The sequence below is a fragment of the Chelonoidis abingdonii genome, chromosome 8, assembly GCF_003597395.2.
Source record: "Chelonoidis abingdonii isolate Lonesome George chromosome 8, CheloAbing_2.0, whole genome shotgun sequence".
Lineage (NCBI taxonomy): Eukaryota > Metazoa > Chordata > Testudines > Testudinidae > Chelonoidis > Chelonoidis abingdonii.
In genome coordinates, this window is record NC_133776.1 from 52,400,706 (window position 1) to 52,409,633 (window position 8,928).

Genomic DNA, 8,928 nt, shown 5'->3' on the forward strand with positions numbered 1-8,928 from the left:
AGCCTAGAACTCTGCGAAGCCAGAATTCACCATCCCATGGCGAGGATGGCAGTAATGGTGGCCTGCCTGTGCCTCCCTCTCCTCCTCCTCTTCTTTGCCACTCTCATTCCATTGTAAACAGGTACTGCAGCAGCACCTGTATCATGATCTTGCACCTGTACAATTTCTCATGTGGCAAGGGAAAGAACTGGCCCCTTTTTCTTAAGAATCCTGGATGTACTCTTCAGTTAATTCTGGGTACCCTGTATGTCTCAGCTGTGGAAGCCTTAGTGATAGGAATAATAAAATAGATAGTTGATCTAGCTGTCCAGAAAATGTAATAGCATCTTACTGGAAGAAAAGTTGGGATAGGTTCTTAAAATGTCCTTGTAAACGGGTTGGGACTCACCAGCTGGTGCCTCCTTCTGGTGACTCTGGGAATTAGTTTGATTCCAGTAGAGCACCCCCTCCTGGTGGTGTCCCATCTGTTGTTCTGCCCTCTGCTCTCCACTGCTGTCACTAGACCCGCGTTGCTCCCTGCTCGGCGGCATCCTCTTTGATGCCACTGCCCTCCGGCAGTGTCCGTTAGTCCATCTAGACCCCCTTCTGGGGATCAGTGATCAGCAGTCCTCCACTCCAGCTACCATGTGCAACCACACCCCCAAAATCTAATCCCTCTTGTCAGGGATTGGGCGTAGTCTATAATGGCCGCTCCCTACGGCCAATGGCTGGGTGTACTGCAAGAAGGAAGCGGGGGACCCAGGCCCACCCTCTACTCTGGGTCCTGGCCCAGGGACCCTCTGGCATAAGCCTCGCTGTCCTTTTTCTTTCCCCTCCTCTGTCTGTTCCCCTGGGTCGCTTCCCCTACGGCCCCTTGCACCCGCTAGGCCCTTCCCTTCAGGGCCTGCAGCCTGGCGGCTATGGGCTAGAGCCTTCTAGCCTCCCTGAAAAGGAGAGAAGATTACTTTACCAGCGACATTGTAATGTCATCTACGAAAAAAGACATAATTAGTTTGACATTGTTCATCAAGTGTCTGCTGTTTCCCACATAAGGTAGCTCACATCACAAATTACAATTCCACAATATGAGATCTAAAATTAGGGGCAGTTACCACATAACTGAATCAAGGTTTCTTAACAGGATATGTTACAGCTACACAACTGTGAGAGGAAGCTATTGGAGATGAAAGGTAAAGTATTGGATGGAAATTAACATTGTGATTACTAGGCCTTTGTCTTCTCGCTGGATCTGGGCAAATCTTTGCAATGGGAGGTTTTCTAACAGTAGAAATACAGCTTTTGTTAGAAAACAGCCAAGGTTGTTTGTCCCGGCATTACCTACTCCAAAGCAATCCATCAGGGATGCCTAATACAGATTGCAAACAGAGCGATTATCTTCTCTTCCTAAATCCATCCTTTCGGCGGGATTAATCCCCTGTTGCATGCCTTTGAGTGGCTGATGCATCTAAACAAACTGCTGTGAGAGGCACATGCACTGGATGGGTTAGTGAGCTTTTCTGAAAGTATTTTTTTTCCTTCATTCTGTAGCAAAGTTCATTTAAAAATAAAATTGCAGTCTTTTAAGCCTATGATTGTCCCAGATTAGATTCTGTCATTTGGAGCTTTGTGATAGGGTGCTTGGAAAGCCAGGCAGCTAGCAATTAGCATAACCCAATTTCCAGCCCTTTGCTCTCTGTTAGGCGGTGGAGGGGCTGGTACCTGACCCTAATCTGGAATCTTCGGCTCTCCACCTGCATCTGGCAACAGCTCGTAAGTGGGTGCGCGAGGGGGACCCTGTTCCTTCCCTCTCCACATATCCCAGTCCAGGCCCTGTGGAAGCAACACTGGCATGGGTCTCTCTTCAGGGAGCCTAGTTCACTGGCAAAGCTAGAGAGAGACCTCGTGGGTCTGTTGCTAAAGAGGTTGGGCCTGTGAGCTAAGAAACTGCTCCCTTTGTTCTTGGTCCTCTGTATTTGGAGAAGCAGGAGTTTGTCCGTTCCTTGTTAACCAAAAAGATGCCAAGATGAAGCAAAGAAAATAGGAGCCTCCATTGATCTATCCTTCCGCTTTGACTAACTGGCTTGGATCAAAGAGGGGCAGCACACGTGTAGGAGCGGGACCAAGTTTCCAAGGAGACTAGAGAGATTGTGAGCTCTGTTCCTGTTGAACCAAGAAATAACAATCCCAGCAAAAATAAAAACAAGACTTAAAGCAGGATCTAAGCGAGACTGGGAGTTACCAGAGAGGGCTCAGAGATGACTTGCACGCTGAGATGAGATCCCTTTGGAACAGCAATACCAAACCCAGACGGATTGGGAAACCCAGCTACGACACACCCAGGCTGGAAATGGTCAAACAGATTGACAGGGTGACCCACAACCTGACTGCCACAGGCCAGAAATTCTGCCATGGGATATGTAGCCCATACAAGCTCTGGCCAGTTTGAACTTGCCTACTGTGATGAGTTGCAGCAATTCAGTCCCTCGAAGGAAATCAAAGGGCATTGACCACAGCAGAAGCAGTCGCCTGGCTGATGAACTGGGCAGCCAGGGGACATTTTACAACAGTTTGCTACCCTGTTTGTAATGCGCAGAGGGCCAGAGGGGAGTGGCAGGCTGTCCAGCTCAAATAACTTAAAAGCTGTTGAGGTTTATTTGGCTCAATTCAACACTATAGCTCAAATGAATGGCTGGAAAGAGGGGAAGAGGGTATGATTGGCAGCCATCTTGGTGGCCAGCTCTGATGGTGCTGTGCAACTACCCCCAGAAAAGAGACTGGTTATCCAGACCCAGGACAGAACTTTTGACATGTGGTTTGACTATGCTTGGCTACACTGGGAACTTACTTTGGCATAGCTTGCCTCTCAGAGGGTGAAAAATCCACACCTCAGAGAAACACAGCTATGCCGACCAAAATAACCTGGTGTAGACAGCACTGGCTGATGAAAAACTTCTTCCATCAACCTCGCTACTGCCTCTCAGGGAGGTGGATACCTACAGCAACGGGAGAACCCTCCCATCAGCATTAGGTAGTGTCTACACCAGTGATAGTCAGCCTGTGGCCCATTTCGCACAGAGCTGCAGCCATGTGACATCCTCAGGCCCAAACAGGTGTGATTGATGCGGCCCAAATAACACATCGTGGGCGCACATGTGGTCCACAATGGTAAATAGTTGAGAACCACTGATCTACATTGAAACATAGGCCAATAGTGTCATGGCAGGGTGTTCCTAAGCAATCAAGAACCCGGCGGAGCGGTGTTTCTGTAACGCCTTTGTGGGATTGTTAAACTAGCTGTTGTAATGGCTGAGGTGGTGACACCAAAGAGGACTCAGGAGATAACACAGGTGCCTGGCTCTACACAAGACACCTATGTGATGCTCCTTTATGCCTCATTTTCCGATGGGATAACATTGCTTTCCTATGGGCTACCTCTTTCCTGGGGACCAGTCAAGTGGTTAGTCCCTGAGGTCTGGAATAGCTCCAGAACAGAATGAGTTTATTAAGGCCCTCACTGCTCCTTGCCCAGGTGCTGTGAGAATAAATCAGTAATGTGGACAGGGTGGTATCGAGCACCACAGAAAAGCCTTTACATAAAGCCAGTGTAGTACAAGCTTCCTCTGACTGGAGGTGTTGTGGCCGATGTAACTCCATAGGCACCCCACTGCTGTGATCACACAAACACTTGTAATATGAGTGGCATGAGTGTGACACACATGTAGACACGCTTGCATACATACATGTTCAGGCAAGTAGATACCACTGTGCAATCAGCTACGAATTTTTGACATCCCAAATTTAGGGCCGGTCTCTAATGATTAGAAATACCGTATAAAGCAAAAATCTATGGCAAAGTGGCATGTAATAAAAGACAGTTAACTGGACAATGCTACACTAGCAGGGTTCGGCTAATGAATCTGCCTGTTGTATGGTAGAATTCTATGGGTTTCTAACCAGGGACTTGACAGGATGGCGAAAGCAGGAAAAACAGGAACAGGAACAAGAAAGGAAGAGGTGCCCACAGCCATGTTGCTGTCATCCTCTACCACAGGAGTCGACTGGTGCCGTTCAGCCACCAGGATTGCACGGTACCCGACCATACCTCTGCAGTGCCACTGGGGTGCAAAAGTCAGCATTAGAGCTGGACAAAATAACGCAAAGCAATTTCCACTCCTGTGGTTTGAATTTGAAATGAATCTCTGCCACCACCACCACCTCCGTGCCCTGTTTGTACTCCTTGCCAACAAACATCGAGAACCATGCACTTCAGCTGGCAAAAATGCTTGCAGAAAGAGAACGGCAAAGCTGCATGCTGAGTAGCCACAGAAAGGACATTTTAAATGTGTGTACGTATTTATATTATAGGGCTTTGTGCTCAACCAGTCAGGGAAGAGAAGCAATACCATGTACTTAATGGCCAATCATAACAACAGGCAGGTTAAATTTAGAATATTCCCCATCAGTCCACAGACTATTGTTTAAAGAACAGGAGTACTTGTGGCTTGACGAACTGGAATGTTTAATGTTTTCTGAATACGGTGTTGGTGCCTCAGGTTCCCATGCAGTTCTTAATTATCTAGGGGTGTGATAAGGTGTATGGTTGCACAGAGCAAAGGGACAGGGTACCTAAATGCCTGACACTCTGTCTCCTAGCACTGATGGCCTGGGCCCTCTCTGCAAAGGTGCCAACTGAAGGTGTTGGAGACAAAGAGATCAGCGACCTCCTGGCCTGGGAAAGAGAAAAAAGCCCAGAGAAGCCAGGGGCTAAAGAGGGGTTTCAGTTTTGAAGCTGGCTGAAAATAGAGAGGGCTGCCCCGGCAGGGCTGGGCTTCCAACGGGCTGTGGCCTCCCTGGGGGCCCCAGATGGACCTAACCTGCTGTCTGTGCCTGGAAGACCTGTCTTGGACTGTGTTCCGTTGTCCAAATAAACCTTCTGCTTGACTGGCTGGCTGAGAGTCATGGTGAATCGCAGAAGCTGAGGGTGCAGGCCTTCTCTCCCCCAAACTCCGTGACAGTGGCACCTTAGAGACTACACACATTATTGAGCATAAGCCTTTTGTGGGCTACACCCCACTTCATTGGATGCATAGAATGAAATATATTGAGGAAATAACATACATACAGAAAATGAAAAGGTGGAAGTAGCCATATCAACTCTAAGAGGCTAATAATTAAGATAAGCTATAATCAGCAGGAGAGAAAAAAACTTTAGTAGTGGTAATCTATGGCCTATTTCAGACAGTTGACATAGGCATGAGGATACTTAACATAGGGAAATAGATCAATCTGTGTAATGACTCAGCCATTCCAGTCTCTATCAAACTTAAGTTAATGGTATCTAGTTTGCATATTATCGAGTTCAGCAGTCCCTCTTTGGAGTCTGTTTTGAAGCTTTTCTGTTTCAAAATTGCCACCTTTAATCTGTTATTGAGTGACCAGAGAGGTTGACGTGTTCTCCTACTGGTTTTTAAATGTATGATTCCTGATTGTCAGATTTGTGTCCATTTATTCTTTTGCGTAGAGACTGTCCGTTTTGGCCAATGTACATGGCAGAGGGCATTGCTGGCACATGATGGCATATATCATATTGGTGAAGGTGAATGAGCCCCCTGATGGCGTGGCTGAGGTGATTAGTCCTATGTGGTGTCACTTGAATAGATATTGACAGAGTTGGCATCGGGCTTTGTGTAAGGATGGTTCCGGGTTAGGTTTTGTTGTGTGGGTGTGTGATTGCTGGTGAGTATTTGCTTCAGGTTGGAGGACTGTCTGTGTTAATATTATTGTTTATTTTCATAAACATTTATACCATGGTAGCACCTTGAGGCTAACCAGTTGGCTACAGTGTGGAGATATTGTCGCAAGAAATAGTAAATGACAGTTCCTGCCCAAACGCTTGCAGTCGGAAAGGATTTCCTGGGGACCAATTCCATTAGCTCTGGCGAGTTCCCCAGACTGTGGGGAAGCTTCTTGGAGTGTCATGGCAGGCCGGGATGCTGGTGCAAATGCCGAGCGTTGATCGGGCTGCTCCATGGCTGCCTGGTTTTGTAAAGCTAACCTCAGACAGCTTGGAGTTGGATATCAGCTAAGGAGGAGTGCCAAATGAAGGGAAGCTTCTCTGAAGCTAGTGACAGATGTCTTGGTCTGATTGGTCGAGCTAGAAGCTGAAGATCAGAGGTGGAGGAAACCAGTGAACGTTGCTTTTCTGAACCTCAGAAAAAAAGCTTTATTGAATTTGGGGTCAAGGCAGGGGGGCTCTTCGTTACCCGTAGAGCTCTCAGAGCAGTCTCACCTTGCAAGGAATTTGGGGTGCTTCAGAGTGATCACGGTGGTAACTGTAACTAGAAGAACTCACTCCCCTCCCGCCCCGTGGACCCAGTAGACATCAAAGATATCATTGACAAGGGCCAGTCTGGAAGGAAGGAAAGTGGGCAGACAGACTAGGCCGACTCTGAGCCTCCAGCTGGTGCCACATGGATCCATTGGGCACAAAGCAGCCTGTAGGGTCTTTACAGGGGCCCAAACGCTCACCCGTTCTGCTCTGCCTTCCTAGCACTCTGAATGCCCTGCCATTCTCTTCCACCCCTTCCCTCCCATGGCTCTCCTCCCTCTCCCTCCCTCGTGCAGGAACAGGAGAGGGAAGAGAGAGCTGCTCTATGTGGTCAGAAGGGGGTGCACTTTTTGCCCAGTCCTTCAGCACCCTCCTCACCCCACCGGGAGCAAATAGCAGCTCTGCTGCCAGGCCGTGCGTGATCAGTGGAGGTGCCATGTGCCACACCCAGCCCTGTGTTCCAAAGCGTGCCCCATTTTCACTGAGCCTGCGCTTGAACATTCCCTGTAAGGGGAGAAACTGAGATTCCTGGCTTGTTATTTTTCAGATCTTCCTAGCAGTGGTAATTTTGAGCAGAAGAAAAGGGGTCAGCAGTTCTCTGTAATTTACAAGTGGAGCTACAGAACAGAGAAATTCTTCCCGTACCAGCGGATCGCCACGCACAGCGCTAGGACTGGGAGGCCTTGACATTGAGGAGAGGCTTCCTCGCGTTGCAACCACAGAAGAAGGTGACCTCGCCCTTATTCTCCTGCAGTGCTTGGTCAGTGGTTTCCCAGGAATTGAAATTAGGAAGGGTTATTGAATTACGGGGGGTGTCAGACCAATGAGATATATAAAAGAGATATTGAATAAACTAAATGTTTGTTAGGATTATGCAATATATAACATAAGGAAAAGCAAGTTACACGAAAAACACAATACAGATCTAGATTTCTAAAAAAAAATAAAAAAATTGACTTTTGAAAAGTAAGCCATCAGGGATAAGAGGGCAGTCCTGTCATAGATCAGTAACTGGTTAAAAGATGGGAAACAAAGGTAGGAAATAAATTAGTCAGTTTTCAGAATGGAGAGAATAAATAGTGGTATCCTGAGGGGTCAGTACTAGGACCAGTAACTGTTCAACATATCATCTGGAAAAATGGGTAAACAGTGAGTGGCAAAATGCAGATGATACAAAACTATCAAGATAGTTAAGTCCCAGGAAACTGCGAAGAGCTACCAAAGAGGATCTCACAAAACTGGGTGACTGGGCAACAAAAGGCAAATTAAATTCAATGTTGGTAATGCAAAGTGATGCACATTGGAAAGCAATCTCAACTATAACATACAAAATGATGGCATCTGAATTAGCTGTTCAAAACTCATGAAAGAGATCTTGGAGTCATTGTGGATAGTTCTCGATGAATCCACTCAATGTGCAACCAGCAGTCAAAAAAGCAACAATGTGGGAATCATTAAGAAGGGATAGATAATAAGAACAGAAATAATCATTGCTTCTATATAAATCCATGGTACGATGCACACATTGATTATGTGTGCAGACTGGTCACCCATCTAAAAATATATGTATTGGAATTGGAAAAGTACAGAGATGGGCAACTAAAATGATCAGGGTATGAAACAGGAGGAGAGATTAAAATGACTGGGAATTTTCAGCTTAGAAAGAAATGACTAATGGGGATATGATGAGGTCTACAAAATCTTGACTGGTGCAAAGATAAGTGAATGAGGAAATTTTATTTAATCCTTCAAGTAACAGAGAACTAGCAGTCACCCAATGAAATTAATAGGCAGCAGGTTTAAAAAACAAAGGAAGTACTTCTTCACACAATATAAAGTCAACCCGGAACTCTTGCCAGGGGATGCGTGAAGACCAAACTATAACAGGATTATAAAAAGAACTAGATAATTCCTGGAGAACAAATCATCTGGCTAATAGCCAGGATGGGAGGGATGCAACACCATGTCTGAGTTCCCTAGCCTGTTGCAGAAGCTGGAAATGGGCAACAGGGATGGTCACTTGATGACTATCTGTTCTGTTCATTCCCTCTGAAGCACCTGGCCTAGACCACTGTTGTAAAACAGGGTACTGGCTATATGGACATTGGTCTGACCCACTATAACAATCTATGTAAAATTATTATAATAATAAAAATGTTTAGTACAGAAACTCCCACATAATGACCTCCCAAGATAGGAACAATGTGAGATAACAACCTGGCAAATAAATGCATTTTAAAAATCTTGCCTATTAGGAAAAGTATTATATAAGTTTCCCATTCCCTAGTCACAAATCTAGCATTCTGGAGCAAAGTGACTAAAATATAGTCCAACAAAACAAAGTTACTTAACATGCCCCTCACGTTTCCCTCACTGCACTCCACTCACCAGTGTTGTCCTTTGCAGTGAGACTCAGAGTTCAGAGGTGCTTTCGTGTGAGGGGGACAAGAAGGCACTTTGCTTGTTCCTCCACTGCTCACTGTTCGCTTGGCCACGTTGTTCATTGGCCACCGTTCACTCCACATTCTGTTGGCCAATGGCCCTGGGCAGTCACCTCTGCTGCCACCTGCCACTGTGACCTCTGCGAGTTGGTCTCTTGAGGTTCCACCAGCTCTCATGAT

General features: G+C 46.5%; 1 protein-coding gene across 1 annotated transcript in view; it reads left to right on the forward strand.

Annotated features, from left to right (window-relative positions):
• Nucleotides 1–8,928, forward strand: part of TSPEAR (thrombospondin type laminin G domain and EAR repeats) — an 87,399-nt gene that overhangs the window by 40,983 nt on the left and 37,488 nt on the right. The window lies entirely within an intron of this gene.